This window comes from Hemiscyllium ocellatum, chromosome 15 (assembly GCF_020745735.1).
Source record: "Hemiscyllium ocellatum isolate sHemOce1 chromosome 15, sHemOce1.pat.X.cur, whole genome shotgun sequence".
NCBI classification, from domain to species: domain Eukaryota; kingdom Metazoa; phylum Chordata; class Chondrichthyes; order Orectolobiformes; family Hemiscylliidae; genus Hemiscyllium; species Hemiscyllium ocellatum.
In genome coordinates, this window is record NC_083415.1 from 46,465,672 (window position 1) to 46,493,280 (window position 27,609).

A 27,609-nucleotide genomic window follows, 5' to 3' on the forward strand; every position below is an offset into this window, starting at 1 on the left:
TGGGTAAAAGAGAATTAATGTATGAACGCTGTTAAATTGAATCCATAAAGGAGTTAAGCACACCACACACTCATTCAGCAGCATTCCCTGGATGGTAATTACTAGGATTAATCTCTTAATTAGTGAAGCGCTTCAAACCAGCAACTTGGATTAGGTGATTCTCACCATATTATAACATTACACAATACAATTAAAATTCATGCTGTTTCTCCTAGAAGTTAAAGATTTTGCTGAAAATAATTAACTGGTTTCATTTTCAATTCATTATTAAACTCTGAGTTATCAGAAGAATGGTCACTTTTAAAATCAAATCTTTTTGAAACTAAGTGGAACGCTAATGGAGTTCAGAAAGCCGATTTTACAACAAAATACTTGATGTTGGAAGATATTTCTGTTTAAAAAATTATGTTGTCTTTACCCAGCTTTACTGAATCCAGATTAGTGATTCTCATTAAAAGGTTAATTTACTTTCTGGTATTTTAATACATGGTTTAGAAAGATTGCAATTTGGAGAAGTACATATATACTCTTAGGATAATTAATTATTACATTTGTAAATACTGTAACTTTTTAGTTTCCTGGATTTTAGCTGTGGATTGAAATGGGAAAAAGGCTGATTTAAAACCAAGGATTATTGAAGAATTGCTGCAATTTTGAAAAGCAAGTTACCTGACACTCTTTGTAAGTGTTGCTTACACAGCTGTTTGTTCAAGCAAAGGCGAATGTTAGTCCAGTCGAACTGGAACCAAAGGGCTGTGAATGAATGGATTTGGTCAGCAACAAGTTGTTGGTCAATGAATTGGCGACCAGGTAACGATGACAACAGCCCTCTGCCTGCTAACAATTGTATCCCAGATAACTGAGCAGCTTGCAGGTATGAATGTCTGGGGAGATACCATCAGATTTCTGTCCCCCTCTCTGTAGCAAAAACCACCTCAAGCCTGAAGAAAGTCAGAATATTTCCTCCCAGCTGTTGCTATCAGCTGTGTTTTTCAATCACAAACGTGAAGCAATCACCCAGTGCTTCCTGTAAGCAAATGAAAGTATCTGGAGAAGGATGATTAAGGAGCAGCAGGTCCTGACAAGCTGAAAGAATAATTTCAGTGAAAATTAGTGTGATTCAGTGAAATTCAGTGATTATTTCAACTGGAGAGAGGGACCTTTGAATTGCCTTTTTATTTTTGCCCTTTGCCCAAAATAAACATTTTTTTTCTGTCTATGTCTGGGTGTATGTGTGTTGGGGAGAGTTTATAAGGGCAGGGAGGGGGAGTGGGTTGTTTAGAATTTCACAAGATAATATGTGATGGTTCATAATTGTATCCCTGTAGTTAGAATGCATTTATTTTTAATAAATAGTAATTCTTGTTACCAATTGAAACCTGCCCATGCTTTCTGTCAATATGGGTCTAAATGACAGGGTTTGTGGAATTGAGGAATGTGTATGTTATTTAGCATCTTTATATTTTAAAACACTTCCAGGCATTGCAGGGGCTTGATTCCCAGCATACTATCCCTGAGAAACATATCACACTATTGGAACATTCTATGGTAGATTTTAATAACCTGTGGAGAATAAGATTCAATCTTGTCCAATTATAGCCACTATCTATAGAATTTATATAATATTAAAATAACTAACTGATTCTAAAGTTCCACATCATGGGTGAGCTATTCTTATAATCAGATTCTTGTTCATTTTGATATTCATGGAGAAACACTCAGTTGTGCATTTATACTTCCTGCATGGCCCTGAGCTAAAATCTGTGACTGACACATCCTGGATTAGGTCAAGATTTGATTTCAAGGTTTTGCAGTGCTAGCTGAGGCAGTGGAGGATACAGCTGGCTGCTGCATCCCTAGCTGAGGGAAGGGAGGATTCTGCAGTGTTTCGGGTTATCAGGATAATACCTCTTGGCACTGCATCAATGGAGAGCAGTTGAGTGAAGCCTCCCTGCTAAAGTCAAATCTTTTAAAGTGGTTACGGAGGAAACACATTTCACTTTGTAGTGATCTATAACTTTACTGCAACTTTCTTCACCCAACAGTCTGGAGGTGGAAATAGAAGGAAGAATTATGTTCAGACACTTTGCTTTTGTTCTCCCTTTTACCCTTTGTTTTTTGTTTTGTTCTTTCTTTTTGAAAGTTCTCATCTACTCCTTAATCCCAAACAGTTTTGGTAGACTGGTTAATTATCGGTTGAGATGCCAACCTGATGACCTTCATCCTGTCCTCCACATACGCAGTTTGAATGGTAGACAATCATGATAGGACACTTTGGCCCTTTATATGTCACAACATAAGGGCAGCACGGTGGCACAGTGGTTAGCATTGCTGCCTCACAGTGCTAGAGAGCCAGGTTCAATTCCTGCCTCAGGCACCTGTCTGTGTAGAGTTCACATTCTCCCTGTGTCTGCATGGGTTTCCTCCAGGTGTTCCGGTTTCCTCCCACAGTCCAAAAATGTGCAGATTAGGTGAATTGGCCATGCTAAATTGCCCGTAGTGTTAGGTGAAGGGGTAAATGTAGGGGAATGGGTCTGGGTGGGTTGCTCTGTGGAGGGTCAGTGTGGGCTTGTTGGGCCGGAGGGCCTGCTTCCACATTGTAAATAATCTAATTTAATAATGGGGCGGTGTGGTTACCCCACTATCACTATGACACAGATTTAGGATTGAATATGGACTGTCTGATCTGCTTCATTGGCTAAAGCAATGGGAGAACTAAAAAGTCCAGTTTTCTGTGCTAAGGTTGATTATAGATGCTGTCAGACTTCCATATTTAACAAATTGAAAAAATATACATATTTGTTTTTCTTTTCCCCTTTAAGCTGTTCAAAATGTAAAAACAGAACATTTATTTTAAATGTCAAGTTAGGTCTGGAGCCTGACTGGGTTTGAGGTCCATTTTTAATCATACTCAATTGCACTTTTCATTAACAGTAATTTGTTTCAAATGAAATTGCCAGGATTATTTATTACAGCATTAGTTTCACTTCAATTCTACAGCTGTCTCCCATTAGAAGAGACTTTGAAAGAGTGGCTTACTTCATGTCAAAAAGAATCAAGCATTAATCAGCTATCTCTAGGCCAAAACTGAAAGCCAGAAAGAAAATCAGAAAGAAACTGTTGTTCACTTGATTTATCTTCATTATTCATGATTGAAACTGTCCTTTACAAGTTAAGTATCTGAAATTTCTTTTTAAATCTACTCACTTAGAGTGTATTTTAAAGACCCCAAACAAGTTGGTTTCAAAAATTCTGTTATTGGTGAAATATTTACTAAACTATATTAAGCTTCAGTTTGCAATAGTAACTATCATACGACCAGTATGACTAGATTACTTGTAGTGCAGAAACAGGTCCTTTGGCCCAATAAGTCCACACCGAACCTCCGAAGAGTAACCCACCCACATTTACCCCTGACTAATGCACCTAACACAACGGCAATTTAGCATGGCCAATTCACCTGACCTGCACATCTTTGGACTGTGGGAGGAAACCGGAGCACCCAGAGGAAACCCATGCAGACACGGGGAGAATGTGCAAACTCCACACGGACAGTCACCCAAGGCTAGAATTGAACCTGGGACCCTAGTGCTGTGAGGCAGCAATGCTAACCACTGAGCCACTGTGCCACCCCCATACGTGTTCCAGTACATTTTTCTAAACTAGATAGAAACAGCCTTTGACACTTGATAGGTAAATGCACCATATATGGTACTCAGACGTACCACCCAGATTTAATTCCTGGTCTGCACTGAGTTAGCTGATCTGTATGTGGATAACAGAAGAATGCTTCATTGAATACTTCAATGCCATTTGGCTAGGCAGGAGGAAAAAAGTAAATCAAATTAAAACTGAGCCCAGTTCCTGCTCCAGTTCAGTTTTCACTAATCTCTGCCGAAAGCATACCTGTGTGGAAATCACGGAAGTACAAAATCAGATCTTGAGCTATGCTTCACATTGTAGTTGAATAACCGACTGACTTTCATTGTTTAAACTCATAAGAACAATCAATTGAGTAAGCTATCAAAGTGCAATTTGTGCACATGAAGCCACGTCTAAAACAAAGCACCAATGCCTTCAGAGGATTGTGCACATATGGTGCAAATCATGGTAAGGATACAGTGGGAGCACAATTCACTAGGAATGATTAGAAATTTACAAATAACTACAAAATGAGGTACAGCATTCTGAATGATGATTTACTGTGATCATAATATTCAACGCAACGAGTATCCACACTGCATGCTATATTACCCTTGTCCTTCTGCTAAACTGGACCATTAAGACTATAAAACATAGGAGCATAGGTTAGGCCCTTCAGCTCATGGAGTTTGATCTGCCATTAAATGAGACCTTGGCTGAACTAATAATCCTTCACTTCACTTCCTTGCATTTTTCCCATAACCCCTGGATTTCCCTAATCTTCACCGAGGATTAGATACGATGTATCTAATATTTCCAAGGAACAGGAAATTCGACGTTTCGGGACAGAGCTGATGAAGGGCTCTGGCCCGAAACGTCGAATTTCCTGTTCCTTGGATGCTGCCTGACCTGCTGTGCTTTGACCAGCAACACATTAATCCTACCAAACCTATTTCGTTTTGTCAGTCACAAGAGATCACATGGTGATGGGGAGTATCAAACCAAATTTTTAAAATTTCTGGATATGCTTCTGGATGTGATTATTGTCACAATACTGGTCCTTTTTACAAGGTTAATATGTCCTTGAGTTTTTTTTTCAGAGAAGTTCGAATGACCCAAGGTTCCAAGTGGGCTGGGTTTGAAGGTTTTATTAGGGTCCTTCTTGTTTACCCTAACGGACAATACCGCCGGCCTAAGAATTTCATGTCTTAAAAGAAACTGATATAATCAAAGGGGAGTGGCCAGCCAGCTGTTTAGCTAGCTTTCCTTTAGGTAAGAGTTTTTTTGACTCAGTTCAGAACTTTAGTGAGTTCAGTTGCAGCAGGGGGTGTGTGAAAAAGGCTGCTGAGTTCTCTCTGTCTCTCTCGGACTTTGCAAACTGTAAGCTGTCTGTGTCGTTTTTACTCTTTGTGCTAAGAGATGTGTGTATTGGGATTGTTGCAAATATTTTTGAAACAACATCAAGTCGGGTTTGGATGGGATAAGTTTTCCAGTATTCGGTTTTCTGTTCTTTGTGTTTCATTCCGTAATTTTGTAAATAAATTTTGTTTGTTTAAAACTTGGCAGTTGAACCAGCAAATTTACTCTGGGAATATCCACTGTACACTGAGCTAAAACAAAAAGCAAACTTAGGGTCTGGGCTATCTGCTTAAAAATGTTTTGAGGGGTCTGGCCTAGTCCGTAACATTATAGGACAGGTTTTAATGTTCCTATGGGACAGGTGGACAGGCTGTGTAATGAAGACACTATCACCTTCCTGATTGCCCTTAGTAACATGGTAGGCGAGAAGAACCGAAGATGGCCTTCCTCGGAGTTCATTTGCGGGTCTTAAAGTGTTTTTGGCAGTAATCTTCATCCTTGGGTATCTTGCAGTACCTTGGGGTCAGTACTCCTTGAGGGCATTGCCAATATTGGAGAGCTGCTAAGGTAGGACATCCATCCCACTTCAGAAGATGCAATGTGAAATTTCCTTCAGTGGAGTTGGGAATCCTAATGGCAATTAGTAGGATACCTAATTGGGAATTAATCCTGATGCAGCTCCTGTAAATAGCCATGATAGGTTTGTCATTAGAGAGCCAATGATGATCAGTAAATTATACACATACTGTTTCTTTTACCCCCTGCAAGTGCAAGTTTTATGCAGCCTTTGGTGCCTTTCTGTTTTGACACATACATTACAATTCTGTGAAGCACTCAATCATACGATTAAAAGAAAAATATTCTACAGACCCAAGCTTTTTTTTTCTTAAGGTTATATTCAGACCTAGAAATTGCATTTGACAATGGGTTTTAGATACAATGAACTAGAAATTTGATCTTGCCTGAAGATGGGCACAAAAGGGGATGATAGATGTCTGTTTTGAGTGATACAGGCATGGTTTTGCTAGCAGCTCGTGACCTCATTATCCCAGCGCTACCAGTCCTGTTCTTGGCTGTGCACCTGTTTGGTAATCCGAGGAACTCTTCTCTGACCTCCTTAAATGCAATTGAACACTCTCTCAACTCATAGTTGCTATGTGGCAGTAGGCAGTAGGGAAGAGATTACGGAGAATAATCTGAATGCAGGATCTCCTGAGTGGATACTCAGATTCATAGATGCAACATTGGACAATGTTAAAAGGTGGTGAAGAGAAGGGCAGAAGGCAACACATCTGACAGCCATGGCAAGTGGTGGCTTTTTCAAGAGGTCAATGTGAGGAGGCTAATTCCAAGGACATGGCTTCAATGCCAGAAAAAGGTCAATGACCTCAGAGTGGCCAGTTAAGAAGCAATGACTGGAGAAGGCTGACCATCCTTTCTTCACTGGAGGTGTATGCATTGGGGGGGTTTCTAGGTGGAATGCCCTTTATTGCCTTGACAAGTGGCAAGGAGATTTTTAATATCAACATCAATTTTGCATGCCAGCTGTGCAATTGTGCCCAGGTTTCACCCAGGAGTTATGAGCAACTAATGTGGGGGATATCCCTTGTCAAAGTAGATACCCTCTACCTGAAGATTTAATTGGAATAAAAGAAAGACCAAAGACCGATGCAGGAAGGATAAACCGTAGATACTCCGAAGAAACTAGGCATGGTTTCGCATGGTGCAATATTGGGAGTTGCAAACAAACTACAGCTTGAAAAAGTGATATTCCATTTCTGCTGAATGAGCTTGCAGACTTGTGGTGGGAATCATTCAAGGCAATGGAGCACATATTCAATCGTAACTTAGACCCTGGGGAAGCCAGCAATCTAGATGTAACATTTTCGATGAAGCCTGTGACGTTTATGTCCCACTTAGATTGAACAGGTTAGATCTTTAACACTGATTGTGCTGTCAGTGTCTTAGATAGATGGCTGTTGCAGATGATACAGGTCCTCAATTGCCTTCTTGGTAAAATGAAGATGCTGTTTATAACACTCCTTTGTGGAGTTTTTGCTGTGTTCCCCCAAAGATCAATTGTGGAAATAACCTCTATACAGTATACTGCACCACCTCCCTCTTCTCCCAGCCTATCATGTCCCTGTTATATTTGCTGCTCCTCTTTATCCCTTCAAGTTCCTAAGATAATATGGGACTCCTGTGGAATAAACACTGCACCCACAAAAGGTTGTTCCCGGATGTCAGAATGAACCCTGTTTCCCATTCAAAACAAAAGATCTAAAATAGAATCAGTAATCCCAGAAGACAAAGCAGCAACTAACCTGGATGAAGTACCTTAAATTGGTATTTCTCCAGAATCCTTGCCTACTGTTAATGCTCTTTATTCCCAACTAATCAGATAATAGGATAGATTAATTTCGATATGAAACTGACCAGTTCAATCCAAAATGATGCACAGCACAATTCAGAGATGACGGGACAAAGGCTGTGTCTTAACAGCCTTTCAACAGCCCTAAAGTGAGAGCAATACAATCAAAGTTCCAGGCCAAGTTATTTCAGATTAATGGGTATATACTACCATAAAGGTACAGAATTCATATTGAACAATAACACAAATTAAGCATAACATTAGTTGCCATGTTTACTCCCTATTCAGTATGCACTATTGCTGTTTTCAACAGAATTAAATATCAGACAGTTAAATCAAGAACACAACTGTGCAATGATTTTACTGCCTTTGGAGTGGGGCAGAACAACATGATGGACATATTGTCTGTTCCACAGTGCAACGTAATATTGAGAAGGGATAACGGAGGCATTTTCAGAATCCAAAGTATTTTCCCACGAAAAGAAGATTCTTCCTCTGCTTGTAAAAAGTGGCTAACATTAAGACATGTCTCACACTAATTGAGATTACATATTTATGATACTTATATTTATTATAATCAGCACAAATAAGGAGGTGATGGTGTTGTGACAATGTCACTGGACTGTAATCCAGAACATCGGATTAATGTTCTGGGTTTGACTACCACTGTAGCAGATGGTGACATTTAAATTTTAAAAATCTGGATTTAAAAGTTAGCTTAATGACAACTGTGTAACCATGGTTGATTGTCATCAAAATGTATCTGATTCAGTAATGTCCTTGAAAGAAGGACATCTGCCATTCTCATTGGTCTTGTCTGTGTGTGAATTCAGACCTGGAAAGAACAAAGAACAAAGAAAATTTACAGCCCAGGAACAGGCCCTTTGGCCCTCCAAGCCTGAGCCTATCCAAATGTACTGTCTAAACCTGTCGGTCAATTCCTAAGCATCTGTATCCCCTCTGCTCTCCACCTACTTATGCATCGGTCCAGAGCATCATAAATGAATCTACCGTGCCTGCCTCTACTACCTCTGCTGGCAATGCGTTCCAAATGCCCACCACCCTCTGTGTGAAGTACTTGCTGCGTGTATCCTCCTTAAACTTTCCACCTCTCACCTTGAAAGCATGACCTCTCGTTATTGAATCCTTCACCCTGTGAAAAGGCTTGTCTCTATCCAGTTGAAAATGTGTTGCTGGTTAAAGCACAGCAGGTTAGGCAGCATCCAAGGAATAGGAAATTCAACGTTTCGGGCATAAGCCCTTCATCAGGAATGAATTCCTGATGAAGGGCTTATGCCCGAAACGTCGAATTTCCTATTCCTTGGATGCTGCCTAACCTGCTGTGCTTTAACCAGCAACACATTTTCAACTGTGATCTCCAGCATCTGCAGACCTCATTTTTTACCCTTGTCTCTATCCACCCTGTCTATACTTTTCATGATTTTGTAAACCTCAATCAGGTCCCCCCTTAATCTCCTTTTTCTAATGAAAATAAACCTAACCTACTCAATCTCTCTTCATAGCTAGCACCTTCCATACTAGGCAACATCCTCATAAACCTTCTCTGCACTCTTTCCAAAACGTTCACATCCTTTTGGTAATGTGGCAACCAGAACTGTACACAGTACTCTAAATGTGGCTGAACCAATATCTGATACAATTTTAACATGACTTGCCAGCTCTTATACTCAATACCCCGTCCAATGAAGGCAAGCAAACTATATGCCTTCTTGACCACCCTATCCACCTGTGCAGCAAACTTCAGGGTACAATGGACCTGCACTTCCAGGTCTCTCTGCCCATCAACTACTCCCAAGGCTCTTCCGTTCATTGTATAATTCGGTCTAGAATCAGTCTTACCTAAATGCATCACCTCACATTTGTCAGGATTGAAATCCATCTGCCACTTTTCCGCCCAGCTCTCCAGTCTATCTATATCGTCCTGTATTTTCTGACAGTCCCTTATGCTTTCTGCTACTCGACCAATCTTAGTGTCATCTGCAAACTTGCTGATCATACAAACAAAACCCTCTTCCAGACAATTTATGTATATTACAAACAACACGTGGACCCAACACTGACCCCTGTGGAACACTACGGGTCACCTTTCTCCATTTCAAGAAACTCCCTTCAACTATTATTCTCTGTTTCCTGTTGCTCAACCAGTTCTTTATCCACCTAGCTAGAACACCCTGCACACCATGTGACTTCACTTTCTCCATTCATCTACCATGGAGAACCTTATCAAACACCTTACTAAAGTCCATGTATATGACATCAACAGCCCTTCTTTCATTTATCAACTTGGTCACTTCCTCAAAGAACTCTATTAAGTTGGTAAGGCACAATCTCCCCCGCACAAAACCATGTTGCCTATCACTGATAAGGACATTCTTTTCGAAATAGAAATAGATCCTATCCCTCAGTACCTTCCCACCACTGACGTCAGGCTCACTGTTCCGTAGTTGCCCGAAATATCCCTATTACCCTTCTTGTACAGGGGAACAACATGAGCAACTCTCCAATCCTCCAGCACCTCACCTGTATTTAAGGATGCCACAAAGATATCTGTCAGGGCCCCAGCTATTTCCTCTCTTGCCTCCCTCAGCAACCTGGGGATTTGTTCACCTAAATAGCCTCTAGCCTACCCAACATGTCTTCCCTACTTATGTCAACGTGATCCACACTAATCAAACTTCTGTCTCTAATCTCAACATTCATCATGTTCCTCTCCTCAGTGAACACTGATGCAAAGTAATCAATCAGAATCTCACTCATTCTCTCAGGTTTGAAACATAGCCTTCCTTCTTTATTCTTTAGTGGACCAATCCTTTCTCTAGTTACCCGCTTGTTTCTTATATAAGAATAAAATGCTTTGGGATTCTCCTTAATTTCGCTTGCCAAAGCTATTTCATGACCCCTTTAGCCTGCTGGATTCCTTGTTTAAGACTTGTCCTACTCCTTCGATATTCCTCCAGGGCCCATTCTGTTCTTAGCTGCCTAGACCTTATGTACGCTTCCCTTTTCCTCTTGGCTAGTTGTACAGTTTCTCCTGTCATCCACGGTTCACGAATCTTGCCCTTCCTATCCTTTGCCTTCAACAGAACATGTCTATCCTGCACTATCATTAACCTATCTTTGAAAGCCTCCCACATCTCAAATGTGGACTCCCCTTCAAATAGCTGTGTTCAATCCACATTTCCTGCCTAATTTTGATATAATTGGCCTTGACCCAGTTTAGTACTCTTCCCTTAGGACCACTCTCTTCTTTATCTATGAGTATTCTAAAACTTACAGAATTGTGGTCACTGTTCCCAAAGAAATCCCCCACACAACTTCTACCACCTGTCCTGGCTTGTTCCCCAGTACCGGGTCCAATAAGGCCCCTTCCCTCATCGGACTATTGACATACTGCTCTAGAAAACTCTCCTGGATGCTTCTTACAAATTCTACCCCATCCAGACCTCTGACTCTAAGTATATCCCTGTCAATGTTGGGAAAATTAAAATCTCCCATCACCACAACATTATTGCCTCTACATCTTTCCATAATCGGTTTACCTATTTGTTCTTCTACCTCACGCTCACTGTTTGGAGACCTGTAATACAGCCCCAACAATGTAACTGCATCCTTCTTAGTTGTCGGCTCCACTCATAATGCCTCACTACCCAAGATCTCCATAGTGTGCACCTTTAGCACAGCTGTGATATCGTCCCTGACCAACAATACAACTCCACCCTCCCTTTTACTTCCCTCCCTGTCCTGTCCGAAGTGTCTATACCCTGGAACATTTAGTTGCTAATCATCATGCTCTTGCTTCAACCAAGTCTCTGTGATCGCAATAATGTCATACTCCCAGGCACCAATCCAAGCCCTAAGTTTATTTGCCTTGCACACTATACTCCTTGCATTAAAATAGATGCATTTCAGACCACCAGTTTTTTTGCGCTCATCTTTTCTCTGCCTACTCTTCCCTTTATTAATGCGATCTTCATAATTTTTACAGTCTCCAGTCTCCACCTTGCTGCCTACTTATTTTCTCTTCTGGTTTCCAGCCACCTGCCAGATTAGTTTAAAACCTCCCCAACAGCAGTAGCAAAAACTCCCCCAAGGACATTGATTCTAGTCTGGTTCAGATGTAGACCATCCATTTGGTAAGAGACCCACCTTCCCCAAAATCGGTCCCAATGTCCAACAAATCTGAATCCCTCCCTCCTACACCATCTCTCAAGCCACATGCTCATCCTATTTTTTTCATTTCTACGCTGGCCAGCAGGTGGCACTGGTAGTAATCTCAAGATCACGAACTTTGAGGTCCTCCTCTTCAACTTCTCTTCTAGCTCCCTGAATTCTTCTTTCAGGACCTCATGTAGAAGATTTGAAATTGCCCTCTAGGCAATTAGGGATAGGCAATATTTGCTGACCCAGCTGAAGTAAGCATGTTATTTACAGTTTCACCCGTGCTATTCATCTGCTGTCACAAGGTCTTTTTTTTAACCTCCATCTCAGTGCAATCCTGGGTTCTGCAACTGGAGTGGAAGGGGTCTGCCCTCGCGTAAGGCCTATTTACCTTGGAGTTTTGATTGGTTGTCATTGAAGCAGTTTGTGGATGGAGGAGACAGTTATGCGAAACATATCTTGCCCAGAAAGAGGTGCACCCTCCCTGGCTTTAACTCCCAGAGGGCTGAAAGTAGCAGGAAGGGTAGAGGTGGAAGGCCAGGGCACCTCTGGAGTGCCCTGAAACCTCTAGGGAGGCATGTTTGTGAATCCTGCTCCAGCTGAGTATCTCCTGGCACCAGTCTGTCACCTTGTGAGTATACAGAACCAGGAGTGAGGCCAAATTATTTTGTTCCCCCTGTCGCCTTACCCTTGGTGCTGAGCACCTATATCTAGATCAATGGAGCACAGGACTGTATGCATGTTCAGCAGGCATTGAGTGTACAGGACTTCGCTCTCCATGTAGCTGCCAACCTACCAATGGAGGCAGCCTTGAATATCTGAGGCAGCAAGGCCCCAATAGTATTGCTACAGTCCTGCAGGCTTTGTGTTTGGTTGTCCAGTACCTTTTGACAAAATACCTACTACTCCTATGTCAGTTTGTGCTCGTTAATGAATTCATGAATTGCCAACACCATGGGGGTTATCTCCAGCCTGGGGTTGGAGTATATGCCTGGTCTCCAGCAGTCCTTCAAGTCTTAGCAACCTGTGGTGAAACTCCCTCGAAGTTATAGCGACGTGATACTGACATGCTCACCAGCAGATGCTCTAGACTCTAACCTACCAATGTGTCAGGTTCTGGGCTGGTTGTTGTGCAGGCGACAACCTTGCTGATGCATCCATGCTCTCTGCCTCAGAACTTCCTTTTCATCTATATTTTTCCATCCATTGTATGTGTCAAACTGTTTCTGTCTGTCACATTCATGAGTGTGGGTGTTTGGGGTTTTTAAAAAGGTGGAATAACTTAAGTCGCATAGTAATAAAATAGGAAATCATTTTTGCCACTTGTTAAAAAGAATAAGTTGTTTGCAATTAAGTCAGGAGTTGTAATCCTGCTTAAAGCCAAACCCTGGTGTGAATTACTTTTATCCATCTGGCAAATTGATCATCTTGGTGATTTACTGATGTAGTTACACATTTATGCTGGCTTGTGGAATCGTGGGACACAATTATCAGTGCATTCTTCCCAGTTGATTTGTAGTAGCAAATATTACTAAGATCCATTTGTTAGTGCCATTCATCTTTCAAGATCTTACCACCAAAAATTGTTTAGGGAATTGCTCTATCATGACGATGGGACAAATTTGAGTGAAACGTTTCTCAATTCTGCCCAAGCAATGTTTATATAGAAGCATCGGACAGTGTCATGGTAATGAAATACCTTGCTTTACAAATCGACCCTAGTGATGTCTGAAGCTGAGAGTTGCAGTGCTTAGTGCATTAGCAATGACACAGTGTAAGGTTTTTTTCCTCAGCTTCTAACCGTATTCTTTAATTCCTTTGAATGTGTGATCACCTTGTGATGTTATCCCAATATCATACAGTCTGTGTCTGCCTTTGTGTGGCTCTGTATAAGTATTTGTTAGATATGCTTTAGCACCAATGGAAAGTCCCACTGTAATATTCTTCAGTTATGCCAACTTAGAGAAAAGAGGTCAAGTTAGGTAATTATGCATGTTTATGTACACACATGCAACTTATACAGTGCTTGGCATGTTCCACACCAGTGCGCAGGCTATGCAAGTCGTGATTTGTTTAACTTTTCAGATGTACATTATTATAATCTGCACAATTCTGCAACATAGAACAGGTGCAATGTAGATTCATCAGGATGAAACCAGGGATGAAGGATTATAATTATAATGAAAACTTTGGAAAAACTCTAATTCACTAAGTGAAGCAGAAAACAATTCAAGAGGAAGTGAATTCTGCAGGGGTGGGGAGGTCGTGGGTGGAGGTCACAGACCTTAACGATTAACCATGTTTCCACAGATTCGAACTTGCTGCGTATTTACAATAGTTTTAAATAGTAATGAAAGCAAAGAGTGATTTTTTACAGAGGAAATTATGCAAATATTTGCACGGTCAGAAATGAAAGATTCCATGCACTATCAATCAGTGAAAGTTAACATTATTCTTCTAGTACTAATCCTGATTAAAGGAAGTATATTGAAAGGTTACATCAGCTGTTCCTCAGGCTTTTGCATGCTTGCAAGAAGGTTTTGACTTTGAAACTTGAGAGGTCTGAGCACACAACCTATCCTACTAATGCAGTGCAGTACTAAGGGAAGTAGTGTCTTTTTGATTAATCCTTTAGGCATGAATCAATTGAAAAATACATCAAAAGATTCAAAAGGAAGAAGGGCAATTGAATGAAGTTTAGCTAGTTCTAACTTTGTTCTGGTGCTAATAGCAACAGTCACACTGTGACAAATTGTCTTCTTCGCCAAATTCTTAGTCACACAAAAGTATCAACTATATTTATGTACTCATTCTGGATTTGAAAACACGAGTAAAAATCAATTTCCATAAAATATTTCCTTATCTTTATTTGATAAATGATCATACATAGTCTATCTGTACGTTAGATCAGAATCAAAGGAAATTTCTACATTTATCTTATTCTATAATTATCCTCAAAGCATACATAAATTTTTGTTTATCAGATTACAGATATTTGTTGGATTTGCTATTAATCTTCGAACAACTGTCTCAGTCTGATCATTTGGAGTACAATGAGAAATGTTGCATTTTAGAATTGCCATTGTTAATCAACAGCTGGGCTATAAGCAATGCCAATTGGTAATGAAATACCTCAATGGAAGTTGTAAGTGGTATTCAGAGAGTATTAATAACATGCAAAGTTGTCTGTGGTATTTTGTAGTGTTTTATTTGTTTTCTAAATTCTTAAAAGATTGATGTTTACCAGGCCAGTGCCCAAATGGAGTTAAATCTACATGTGTAATTCTTACAATGTGAGCAAGAGTTCATTAAAGATTCATTGAGAAGCACTCCTTAAAACAGGTTCTTCAACTGTAACTTACTTTTTTAAAAAAAGACTGTTACTGGCTGCCTTAAAAACTGCAATTGAGAGTCTTTCCAGTTGAGACAATGGTACTAAATAATAGAGTACCTTCATAAATATATTCAAGTGTTCAAATCTAAAAAAAAGTTCATAGAGAGAGAAAAAAAGATAAGGTACCAATTTAAAACTGGTACCTTATATCTAATCCAGCCTCCAAGGTGCCACATTATTGTACAAAAACACTCATTGCCATTACTATCCACTACTACTACCTTAGAGGAATATCAATATCAGGGCTATCAACATTAAAAAATATAGTTGTAGTTTGAATGTAAAACTCCTTACTATCAAATGACTGTTGCTTTATTTATGAAATTACTCAAATCAGTGACATGGATTAGGTTACAGAAATCATTCTTCCTCACTTATGTCAGCACTAGCATATATACAAATTGATGAAATTTCCCTAGTTTCAGCTTTAATTATGTATAAACCTTACAGCACTGGATAATGAAACTGCAAATGCAAACTTTCAGATCTCAAAAAAATGCTAAGTTTATGAACTACTTTGGTCCAAGTATTATTCATTTTTATCTCTTGGCAATAGTTCCCCTTGACTATATGTTCCATGGTCATTGATTCCTTTCTGGATACAGTTCCATAAGCGTTTCATGCACATTCTCACCCAAATGGTCATTTTTCATTTGGGAAAATGGATAATATTGGCAAACAGTTTGACAACTGAAAGCAGTACTGCCAAAACAAATTTTGTGTTGACTTAACTGTACACAATGCTACATTTGGCATTAGTCAAAGGCCATTGATCAGGAGTGTGAATGTTAAACTTTGCTACTATTAAATTCAAGAGGACATTTAATCTGATATCAAGGATGAGAACAAACATGGGACTTTCATGGTCTGCAGAACTGAATTGTTCATTAGACAACTTATTGAGCCTTCAGGAGACCAGGTATTAATCATTAAAACATCTTCAGCCAGAAAGCACAATTCTGTTGTTGCAATGTTGAATATTAAGTGAAAAGGAACACAAATGAAAAAAATTTAAAGTATATAATTAATAGGCCTCCATTTTTACCTTTGGATACTATGAGATAAACCTCTTCTTATTTTGTGGATTTTTAACATTTCAGCCATGTAGTATATACCACAGCCAATTCATGCATACATGCAGATCAAACTAATTAACAAGATAAAACCCTTGCCACAGGTGAGCTTGTCACAACCATTATAGCTGCTACAGGTATGATCGAAAGTGGTTCATTTGCTGTTTGTGATAAATGCGTGTCTATGTGTTGCCTTGGGAGCAAGTAGCTTTCCACTATACTAAATGGTTTTCATCCAGTTGCAACATGGTTTAAGATATTAACATGAACTATCAATTACCAAATGGCTAGTTATAGGATATATGCTTTATAGCCTGTTGAAACAAAATAATAAGTACCTTACTAATGATATATGTGTCTACTTACCTAATGCAGAAACCCATATCCATTCATTTACATAAGTCTAGACTGGACTGTTCCAATGCATGTCTGGATGCCAGCCCACAATCTGCTTTGTAAACTCTATGGTCATCCAAAACTCTATTTTGCTCTAATACACACCGACTCCTATTTGTTCACCAATCTGATGCTCTCCGACCTACTTTGGTTCCTGGTATAACAGCCTCAATTTTAAAATGGTCTTCAGAGTTTTAAAATCCATGGCATTGCTGCTTCCAATACCCATACCTGTAGCAACTCTGGAATGTCACAAGACATCTGTGCTTATCCAATTCTAGCCATAGAGTCATAGAGATGTACAGCACAGAAACAGACCCTTCAGTCAAACTTGTCCATGCCAACCTGCTATCCTAACCTAATTTAGTCCCATTTGCCAGCACTTGGCCTATAGCCCTCTAAACCCTTCTTGTTAGATATACCCATCCAAATGCCTTTTAAATGTTGCAATTGTACCAGCCTCCATCACTTCCTCTGGCAGCTCATACCATACATGCACTACCCTCTATGAAAAAGCTGCCACTTGAGTCCCTTTTACATTTTCCCCCCTCACCCTAAATCTATGCCCTCTAGTTCTGGACTCCCCCACCCCATGTCTATTTATCCTATCCATGATTTTATAAACCTCTAAGGTCACCCCTCCATCTCTGATGCTCCAGGGAAAACAGCCCTAGCCTATTCAGCCTCTCCCCATAGCTCAAATCTTCCAAGCCAGGCAACACATCCTTGTAAAACTTTTCTGAGCTCTTTCAAGTTTCACAACATCTTTCCGATAGGAGGGAGACCAGAATTGCACACAATATTCCAAAAGTGGCCTAACCAATGTCCTGTACAGCCGCAATATAACCTAACTCCTATACTCGATGCTCTGATCAATAAAGGAAAGCATACCAAATGCCTTCTTCACTTTTCTACTATCTGCGACTCCACTTTCAAGGAACTATGAACTTGTACTCCAAGGTCTCTTTGTTCAGCAACACTCCCCAGGACCTTCCTATTAAGTGTATGAGTGCTGCTCTGATTTGCTTTCCAAAATTGGAGGTGCAGTGGACAGCAAAGAAGGTTCCTCAGATTACAACAGGATCTCAACCAGATGGGCCAATGGGCTGAGAAGTGGCAGATGGAGTTTAATTCAGATAAATGCGAGGTGCTGCATTTTTGCAAAGCAAATCTTGGCAGGAGGTATACATGTAATGGTAAGATCCTAGGGAGTGTTGCTGAACAAAGAGACCTTGGAGTGCAGGTTCATAACTCCTTGAAAGTGGAGTCGCAGGTAGATAGGATAGTGAAGACAGCATTTGGTATGCTTTCTTTTATTGGTTAGAGTATTGAGTACAGGAGTTGGGAGGACATGTTGCGGCTGTACAGGACATTGATTAGGCCACTGTTAGAATACAGTGTGCAATTCTGGTCTCCTTTCTATCACAAAGTTGTTGTGAAACTTGAAAGGGTTCAGAAAAGATTTAAGGATGTTGCCAGAGGTAGAGCATTTGAGCGATAGGGAGAGGCTGAACAGGCTGGGGTTGTTTCGCCTGGAGCAGAGGTTGAGGGGTGACCTTACAGAGGTTTACAAAATTGAGGGGCATGGATATGGTAAATAGACAAAGTCTTTTCCCTTGGGTCGGGGAGTCCAGACCTAGAAGGCATAGGTTTAGGGTGAGAGGAGAAAGATACAAAAGAGGCCTGAGGGGCAACTTTTTCCAGAGGGTGGTACGTGTATGAATTGAGCTGCCAGAGGAAGTGGAGGTGACTGGTACAATTGCAACATTTAAGAGATATTTGGATGGGTATATGAATAGGAAGGGTATGGGCTGGGTGCTGGCAGGTGGGGCTAGATTGGGTTAGGATATCTGGTTGGCATGGACGGGTTGGACTGAAGGGCCTGTTTCCATGCTGTACATCTTTATGACTCACCAATGTTAGGCTCACCGGTGTATAGTTCCCTGGCTTTTCCTTACCATGTTAGTCAACCTCCAGTCTTCCAGCACCTCACCTGTGACTATCGATGATACAAATATCTCGGCAAGGGGCCGAGCAATCACTTCCCTAGCATCCCATAGTGTGCTAGGGTATGCCGAACCTTGAGATGTATCCACTTTCACGCGTTTCAAGACATCCAGCACCTTCTCTTCTGTAATATGGACATTTTTTCAAAATGTCATCATCTATTTCCCTACATTCTGCATCTTCCTTGTCCTTCTCCACAGTAAATACTGATGCAAAATACTCATTTAGTATCTCCCCTATTTCCTGTGGCTCCACACATATGCTGCCTTGCTGATCTTTGAGGGGCCATGTTCTTTCCCGAGTTGCCCTTTTGTCATAATGTATTTATAAAATCCTTTTCAATTCTCCTTAACTATTTGCCAAAGCTATCATGTCCCCATTTTGCCCTCCTGATTTCCCTCTTAAGTATACTCCTACTTTCTTTATACTCGAAGGATTCACTTGATCTATCCTGTCTATACCTGATATATGCTTCCTTCTTTTTCTTAACCAATCCCTCAGTTTCTTTAGTCATCCAGCATTCCCTATAGTTACCAGCCTTCCTTTTCACCCTGACAGGAATATACTTTCTCTGGATTCTTGTTATCTCATTTCTGAAGGCTTCCCATTTTCCAGCTGTCCCTTTACCTGCGAACATCTGCCCCCAAACAGCTTTTGAAAGTTCTTGCCTAATACCATCAAAATTGGCCTTCCTCCAATTTAGAACTTCAAAGTTTTAGATCCGGTCTCACCTTTTCCATCACAATTTTAAAACTAATAGAATTATGTTCACTCCCCCACTGACACCTCAGTCACCTTCCTTGCCTTAAATCCCAAGAGTAGGTCAAGTTTTTAAGCCCCTGAGACTTCCCTGGGATTTAACTGATTCAATGTTGATGCTGTTGCTTACAGCTGCTGAGGCATTAAGTTCTGCAATTCTCTTTTGAAACCTCTCCTCCTCCTCTCTTCTTCTCTTCCTTCCTTTGAACTTCATCTGCTCCTTAAAACCTAGCTGTTAACCAAGCATTTACATGGATCAGCATGTAATTTTGTTTGCTAATTCCTTATGAAACATTTGGGATATTTTACAATGTTATCATTGAATAGTCATATGAACATAGGAGCTTTCTCCCCAATTTAAATAGATCATTGTTCGGCACTGTTCCTATATCCCTTGATATCATTCGTAACCTGTTGACCTCTTAATATACCTTTGAATAAAGCCAGTGACTGAACTTCCACAGATCTTTGGTTCAAAAATTTCATAGATTCATTACCCTCCAAGAGAAGAAATTCCTCCACATCTCAGTCCTAAATAGTCTCAGGATAAGAGGTCAGCCATTTTCTGGTTCTAGATTCCTCAAGCCAGAGAAAACGTCTTTCCTGCATCCACTCCCTTGAGCCTTGTAGGACTATTTTATACTTCAACTATCTTTTTTATGAATTCTAGAGAATTTAGGTTTGGTCTCTCTGTCCTCACAGGATTATCTCAGGAATCAACCGGGTGGACATTCATTACATGCCCTCCATAGAAGTATCACTCTCCTTAAGATGACCAAGATTTTGCACAGTATTACACCCAGTAAGCATCATAGGCAGGGGTGTAGGAACCCTCATAACATTGAAGATGTATTCACATGCACATTTGTGATGCCAAGTCTTTCGGCCAAGTGCTATAAAATGGATTTGAATAGTTGGGTGTGTTGTTTTTGACTGGCACAGATGAGATGGATTAAAGGGCATTTCTTCTATGTTGGAGATCTTTATGACTAAATAGTCTGCATTTCTATTCTCCTACCAAAGTGGATTATAAACTGGCTTTCTGTAGGGAGGCAGTGAGTGGTGGTCAATGAAAAATATTCAGCATGGAGTCTGGTTACCAGTGATGTGGCACAAGGATCTGTTTTGGGACCACTGCTGTTTATCATTTTTATACATAACTTAGATGCAGGCATAGGTGGATGGGTTAGTAATTTTGCAGATGATACCAAAGTCGGTGGAGTAGTGGACAGTGAAGAAGAATGTTGCAGGGGGACTTGGATAAACTGCAGAATTGGGCTGAGAGGTGGCAACTGAGTTCAATGCAGAGCTGAAAAATGCATTGCTGGAAAAGCACAGGTCAGGCAGCATCCAAGGAGTGGGAGAATCGGCGTTTCGAGCATAAGCCCTTCTTCCTGAAGAAGGGCTTATGCCCAAAACGTCAATTCTCCTGCTCCTTGGATGCTGCCTGACCTGCAGCGCTTTTCCAGCAACATTTTTCAGCTCTGATCTCCAGCATCTGCAGTTCTCACTTTGAGTTCAATGCAGATAAATGTGAGGTGATTCACTTTGGGAAGAATAACAGGAAGGCAGAATATTGGGTCAATGGAAAGATTCTTGGTAGTATGGATGTGCAGAGGGACCTTGGAGTCCATGTACATAGATCCCTGAAAGGAGAAACACAGGTTGATAATGCTGTTAAGAAGGTATATTGTGTGTTCGGTTTCATTGGTAGAGGGATAGAGTTCCATAGCTATAATGTCATGCTTCAACTATACAAAATGCTAGTGCGGCCGCATTTGGAATATTGTGTACAGTTCTAGCCACCCCACTACAGAAAGGATATGGAAGCATTGGAAAAGATGCAGAGGAGATTTACCAGGATGTTGCCTGGTCTAGAGGGAAGGTCTTATGACGAAGGGTTGAGAGACTTGGGTCTGTTCTCGTTGGAAAGGCGGCGGCTGAGACGGGATTTAATAGAGACATACAAGACGATCAGAGGATTAGATGGGGTAGACAGTGAAAGTATTTTTCCTAGGATGATGACGTCAGTTTGTATGAGGGGACATAACTACAAATTGAGGAGTGATAGATTTAAGACAGATGTCAGAGGCAGGTTCTTTACTCAGAGTGGTAAGGGCGTGGAATGGCCTGCCTGCTAATGTAGTTAATTCAGCCACATTAGGGAGATTTAAACAATCCTTGGATAAGCACATGGATGATAATGGGATAGCGTGGGGGGCGGGATGAGCTTAGATTAGTTCACAGGTCGGTGCAACATCGAGGGCTGAAGGGCCTGTTCTGCACGGTATTATTATATAGATAACCTTACATGCTTTCCTATTATATTCCATCCACATCATTTTGCACATCCACTTATGTGGTCAAAATCCCTTTGAAACCTCTTTGCCATCTCTCCACAACTCTCATTCTCACTATTTGGCATGGTAGAATATGATACAATGTAAATCTACCTTCACTTAGAAAAATTTACATGAATTTTAGGAGAAGTTGAATAGATTTTAACTAATCAAGTGGGAAATTATAAGCTAATGTTTATTTTTTACCATTTAATTTTACCATTCTTTAATGTCATTTCAAACAATCTTCTGTATTGCACACCTGCATAATCCTACTATTTATAAATATACAATACTTGCTTCACATTAATTTATTTCATTTATGAGTAAAATAAATTACCACCTGCTTAAGGAAGAACCTAATCTGACTTCAGCTGATTTGATATTGTTTCTATGCAGTCAGCTGTCAACATACAGGTTTTATACAGCAAGCAGATAATCGTCCAAGTTTTCACAGGTTTTGCATGATTGCTGCCAGTCTGTGAGCACAGTATCTACTAGCAGCAGCACAATATTCTTTATATTCACATCACATTGAATGCAAGTCATGATGCAAATATTTTATACATTTAAAAATGGCCTGAATGTTAATGTCTGTCTGTACATGCATAAAATACCATTGCAGGAAATTTGCAGAACAGGTTGGACTGTTTGGGCACACACGTAGGTGAAGAATATTCCTGCTCCCTGCAATATAAAAATAAATATAATCTGCCAAACAAACATCGATCAGTGGAAATCACAATCTCAAAGTACTGAGATCTCTATTTACCCTCAGCATCTCAATTGCATTGAAGCACCAAAATCCTTTATTTCTCTCCAGTTCCCCCTTCCATATCACCTCAGGCCACATATTATGAAGTCAAGCAAAGAAAACAAGCAATCAATCAATTTGAAGATAGTCTGGGAGGTGAGCAAGAATAAATTGGGCATGACTCTCCGTTTGAATTTCTCCATAGCTGTCAAGTATCATAAGGCCTCAGTGATGCCTCATACATGAGCAGAGTTGAACTCTGGAATGCAGCACAAAGGAAAGAAAATTGAACCAATGTCATTTATACCATTGTGCATACCTTGGTTCTCCAATGGATTATAGAACATAGAAAAGTACAGCACAGAACAGGGCCTTTGGCCCACAATGTTGTGCCGAGGTTTAATCCTAATGTAAAATATAGTAACTTAACCTACGCACCCCTCAACTCACTGCTATCCATGTGCACGTCTAGCAGTCACTTAAATGTCCCTAATGACTCTGCTTCCACCGCCATAGCTGGCAACGCATTCCATGCATTCACAACTCTCTGCGTAAAGAACCTACCTCTGACATCTCCTTTATACCTTCAAATTATGACTCCTTGTACCAGTCAACCTTGCCCTAGGGAAAGGTCTCTGGCTATTGACTCTATTTATTCCACTAATTATTTTGTACACCTCGATCAGGTCTCCTCTCTTCCTCCTCTCCAGAGAGAAAAGTCCAAGCTTATTCAACCTTTCTTCATAAGGCAAGCCCTCCAGTCCAGGCAGCATCCTGGTAAACCTTCTTTGCCCCCTCTCCAAAGCCTCTAACTTTCCTATAGTATGGAGACCAGAACTGGACACAATATTCCAAGTGTGGTCTCTCCAGGGACTGGTAGAGCTGCAGCAAAATCTCGGGGCTCTTAAACTCAATCCCCCTGTTAATGAAAGCCAAATCACCATATGCTTTCTTAACAACCTTATCCACTTGGGTGGCAACTTTGAGGGATCTATGTACTTGCACACCCAGATCCCTCTGTTCCTCCACACTGCCAAAAATCCTGTCTTTAATCCTATATTCAGCATTCGAGTTCTACCTTCCAAAATGCATCACTTCGCATTTATCCAGGTTGAACTCCATCCGCCATTTCTCAGCTCAGCTCTGCATACTGTCTATGTTGCGCTGCAGCCTGCAATAGCCCTCAATACCATCGACAACATCTCCAACCTTTGTGTCATCTGCAAATTTACTAACCCACCCCTCAATCTCATCCAAGTAATTTATAAGAACTACAAAGAGCAGGGGCCCAAGAACAGAGCACTGCAGGACCCTACTCAGTGACCTCCAGGCAGAATACTTTCCATCCACAACCAGTCTGCCTTCTGCCAGCCAGCCAATTCTGAATCCAGATGACTAAATCTCTCTGACTTTATGAACCTACATGGGGAACCTTATTAAATGCCGTGCTGAAGTCCTTATACACCAGATCCGCTGCTCGACCTGTCTTGACATCTCCTCAAAGAACTCAATAAGATTTGTGAGGCACGACATGCCCCTCACAAAGCCATGCTGACTGCCTTTAATCACACAAAGCTTTGCCAAATAGTCATAAATCCTATCCCTCAATTCTTTCCAAAACCTTGCTGACCACAGATGTAAGACTGACTGGTCTGTAATTGCCAGGGATTTACTTATTACCCTTCTTGAAAAGAGGAACAACATTCACCTCCTTCCAATCCTCCGGTACAACTGTGGAGAGAGAGGCGGCAAATATCCTCGCCAGCAACTTAGCTACCTTCTTTCTCGCTTCCCAGAACAGACTAGGATAAATCTGGTCTGGCCCTGGGGACTTAACGTATTTCAAAATTTCTAGCACATCAACTTCATCAGTCTTGATGTGGTCAAGCCTGTATTCCAGCTCCTCAAAGTTCTCATTCACAACAAGTTCCCTTTCCTTGGTGAAAACCGAAGCCAAAAAAAAACCTCATTATCTGCTCAGATATGTCATTATATATTGCATTATCCATGATTTAATAGAATGTTTGGTCCAATTCATCTCGTAGAAATAGGTTTCAAACATGTATAGAAAATAGTAACCATATTAAATTGTAACATATGGCAGTACATTTATGGGATTATAAATTATATCAATGTGTTCAGTAATGTACTAAACTTGCTCATTTGAGGGCTAATTTCTGTGTCAAGGTTAGATTGTCAGATGGCATAAGACAATTGACTCAATACACTGGCAAAGTGTCTCAAGACACGTGTACTACGTGGGGAGTGATCCAAATCTCATCATCGTCATACTAACAAAGATAATAATCTAGCTGAACATATAATTTTGAAGCAGGGTCCACAGACTCTAAACATTAACTGTTAACTCTACTTTCTTTCCTTAGTTACTGGCAAATCGGAGTTTCTCCAGCAATTGATGTTTGCTTTATGACCACATATATCTGTTTGGGACTACTTTTTAAACTTTGGAGAAAGGGCAATGTTGTGTTACGCATCACTCAGTATATTTGTATACCTTTAAGAGACATGCTTATGATATCATCACTGTATTAAAACATGTCACCTGATTTAATAAAGGTCGACTCCTTCATCTTATCCATCTTGAAGCATGACACCTGATGAGCAAAATGCTGCTCCACGCTCCACTGATATAATCTATTGTTTGTGCATAATGGCTAGCTTTAATAAATATCTGTCGGATTATTTAATACCATGGTATCTGCACCCAGTTTCTTACGTTATGGGGATAACAAGAATTGCTACGTCAGGTAAGCCAATATATGGCAAAGTCACATCAATATATAATCACCTTAAAGTATTTTGGTAAAACAAGCAAAGGAAGGACTTATACAATTAATGGTAGGGCCTTGGGTAGTGTTATAGAACGGAGAGACCTAGGGGTTAAGGTACATAGGTAGACAGGACAGTTAAGGCAGCATTTGGCATCCTTTCCTTCATTGCTCAGATCTTTGAATACAGGAGTGGGACAACATGTTGAAGTTGTGGAGAACACACTGGTGAGGCATCTTCTAAAGTTACTGTGCACAGTTTTGGTCACCCTGTGACGGAAGGATATTATTCAATTGGAGAGGGTTCAGAAGATTTACCCGTATGTTGCCAGGAATGGAGGGTTTGAGTTATAAAAATTGCTGGGACTTCTTTTCAGTGGAGCATGGGAGGTTGAGGGGTAACCTTCTAGAGGATTTATAAAATCTCTAGAATGGCAAGGGTCTTTTCCTAAGGATGGGGAATTCAAAACTCGGGACATATTTTTTAAGGTGAGAGGAAAATGTTTTAAACAAGACACAAGGGGCAACTTTTGTTTTCACGGAGAGTGGTTTGTGTGTGGAATGAACTGCCAGAGGTAGTGATGAATGCAGGTACAGTTACAATGTTTAACAGACATTTGGATAAGTCCATTATTAGGAAAGGTTTGGAGATACAAGGGCCAAAAGCAGGAAGTGGGACTAGTTTACTTTGGCAACATGGTCAGCATGGACTAGTTGGACTTAAGGGTCTATTTTCATGCAGTATTGCTTTATCATTTGACACCACTGCAGAAGGAGATATTAGAACTGGTGACCAAAAACCTTGGTCAAAGATGTAGGGTTTAAAAGGAGCATCATAAGGTATCCCCTTTCGGCCCAGATCTTGCTTACATCTTTGTTGGTTACCATGACAAACGTCTCTGACCAACAAGTCACTTCCATTCTTCTGATACATAAATGACATATAATATTTGAATTTATAGCTGCAAATAATTTCTTTACACTGTTTAATGAACTCCATACAGTGCTCAAATTTGCAATTGAAATTGAGCAATTAAGTGATTCCCCCTTTTCTCCTATTAGCTGAGAAATCTGCCAATGTATTCTCTATTACCATCTATTAAAATCGTACATTAATTGGTTAACATAGGTATTGTTAATCCTACTGTTCCACACACTAGAAGATCAATCTTATTTGGCACCCTTGTGAATATGGTCCTAACCATCTGCCCACGGTGTAAGCTTGGTGCCGAGATAGGGTCTATCAAAACTGAACCTCAATGTCGTCAACATCTTCAAAGAGAACAATGGTGTTCTGATTAAAAAAAGTCATCAGTTTACAAGATTAACACTTGCTTTCTCCACAGATGCTGTCCGACCTGGTGAGTATCTATAACATTTTTTTTATTTTTGCTTGCAATGAATGTAAACTCTAGTGCAAATGTCTTTTATCTACTTGTATGTGGAATCTTTTAAATCTTAAAATGCTGCAGCTTTTGTTGCTATAAAGCAATGCTATTCCCAAGTACAAGTTGTTTTTGTTATTTTGACTGATTAATATTTGAAACCAACTCCCATTTATTCCATTTTGTTCAGCTAATAGTTTCATGTTAACCCTTGCTCAGAATAAAGTTAATATGCTTTTCACTAGATCCAATAAAGTTTTCTTTCACTTCTTAGCCATTTTGAAATCTTGTTTACCCAGCTTAGAAACTGCTCCAGTCAAATTTACCCAAAAGTTCACAGTTCATTTAACAAGCTAACCACTCTTTCCAATGAAATGTTTATGCTACTCAGAAGCTTAGGAATGCAAGCAATAGTCTCTGGCTTTAAACTGATTACCAGACCAATGCCTCGAGATAACACTGCTGTAATCATTGTCAAATGTGCAGTTTTTTTTATCCTAAAGAATGTAGTGATCGCTAGCTACACAGCAGTCTCATGGGATTACACACTAAGGGTTTTCAACATTTAAAACAGTAGAGGCTGACAATATACTAAAAAACAATTAATAACGTTATCTTTTTACATAAATCTGCAACCTTCAAGTTGGAAAGTTAACTAATTATTCTACACAATGAAGGAAAAGTACAGTGATAACAATATCAAGCATAGTCAGAAGTATATTAACAACCTTGCTGCAAAAGAAATCTTCCTGTTGTCTTTTGATGCCACCATATAAGGAACAGAGGAAATCTTCAACAAGAAGTTTATACAAAGTGAAACCAATAATTAATAAATGAATGAATTCACAGATTATCCAGACTAACAAACTTCTCAACTACCCATGTGTTTTAAACTTTATTGTTTCTGCCCAAACATTTCTCAAGTTTAAGTCAAAGATCTAATTTTGTAGTAAAAATGTTTTGCTAATCTCACTTTTAAAAAAAACATTTATGTACTTTATGTCCTCATTTTATTTATTTATGTCCTTTTTTTTCTATTTATGTCCTCTTTTACAAATCTATGAGTTGTCCTGTAAAGTTAACTTTGGTATTACTTCCTCTAAAGATGCATTTTTGGCAGACTGACATAAGACTGCAGTTTCTCAACTTAAAAATTCGCCTG

The 27,609-nt window shown here is 40.1% G+C and overlaps 1 protein-coding gene across 2 annotated transcripts in view; it reads right to left on the bottom strand.

Moving 5' to 3' along the window:
- The window catches only part of LOC132822971 (myosin regulatory light polypeptide 9), a 45,810-nt gene that overhangs the window by 12,614 nt on the left and 5,587 nt on the right, over positions 1-27,609 (bottom strand). The gene's annotated exons all lie outside the window — the stretch shown is intronic.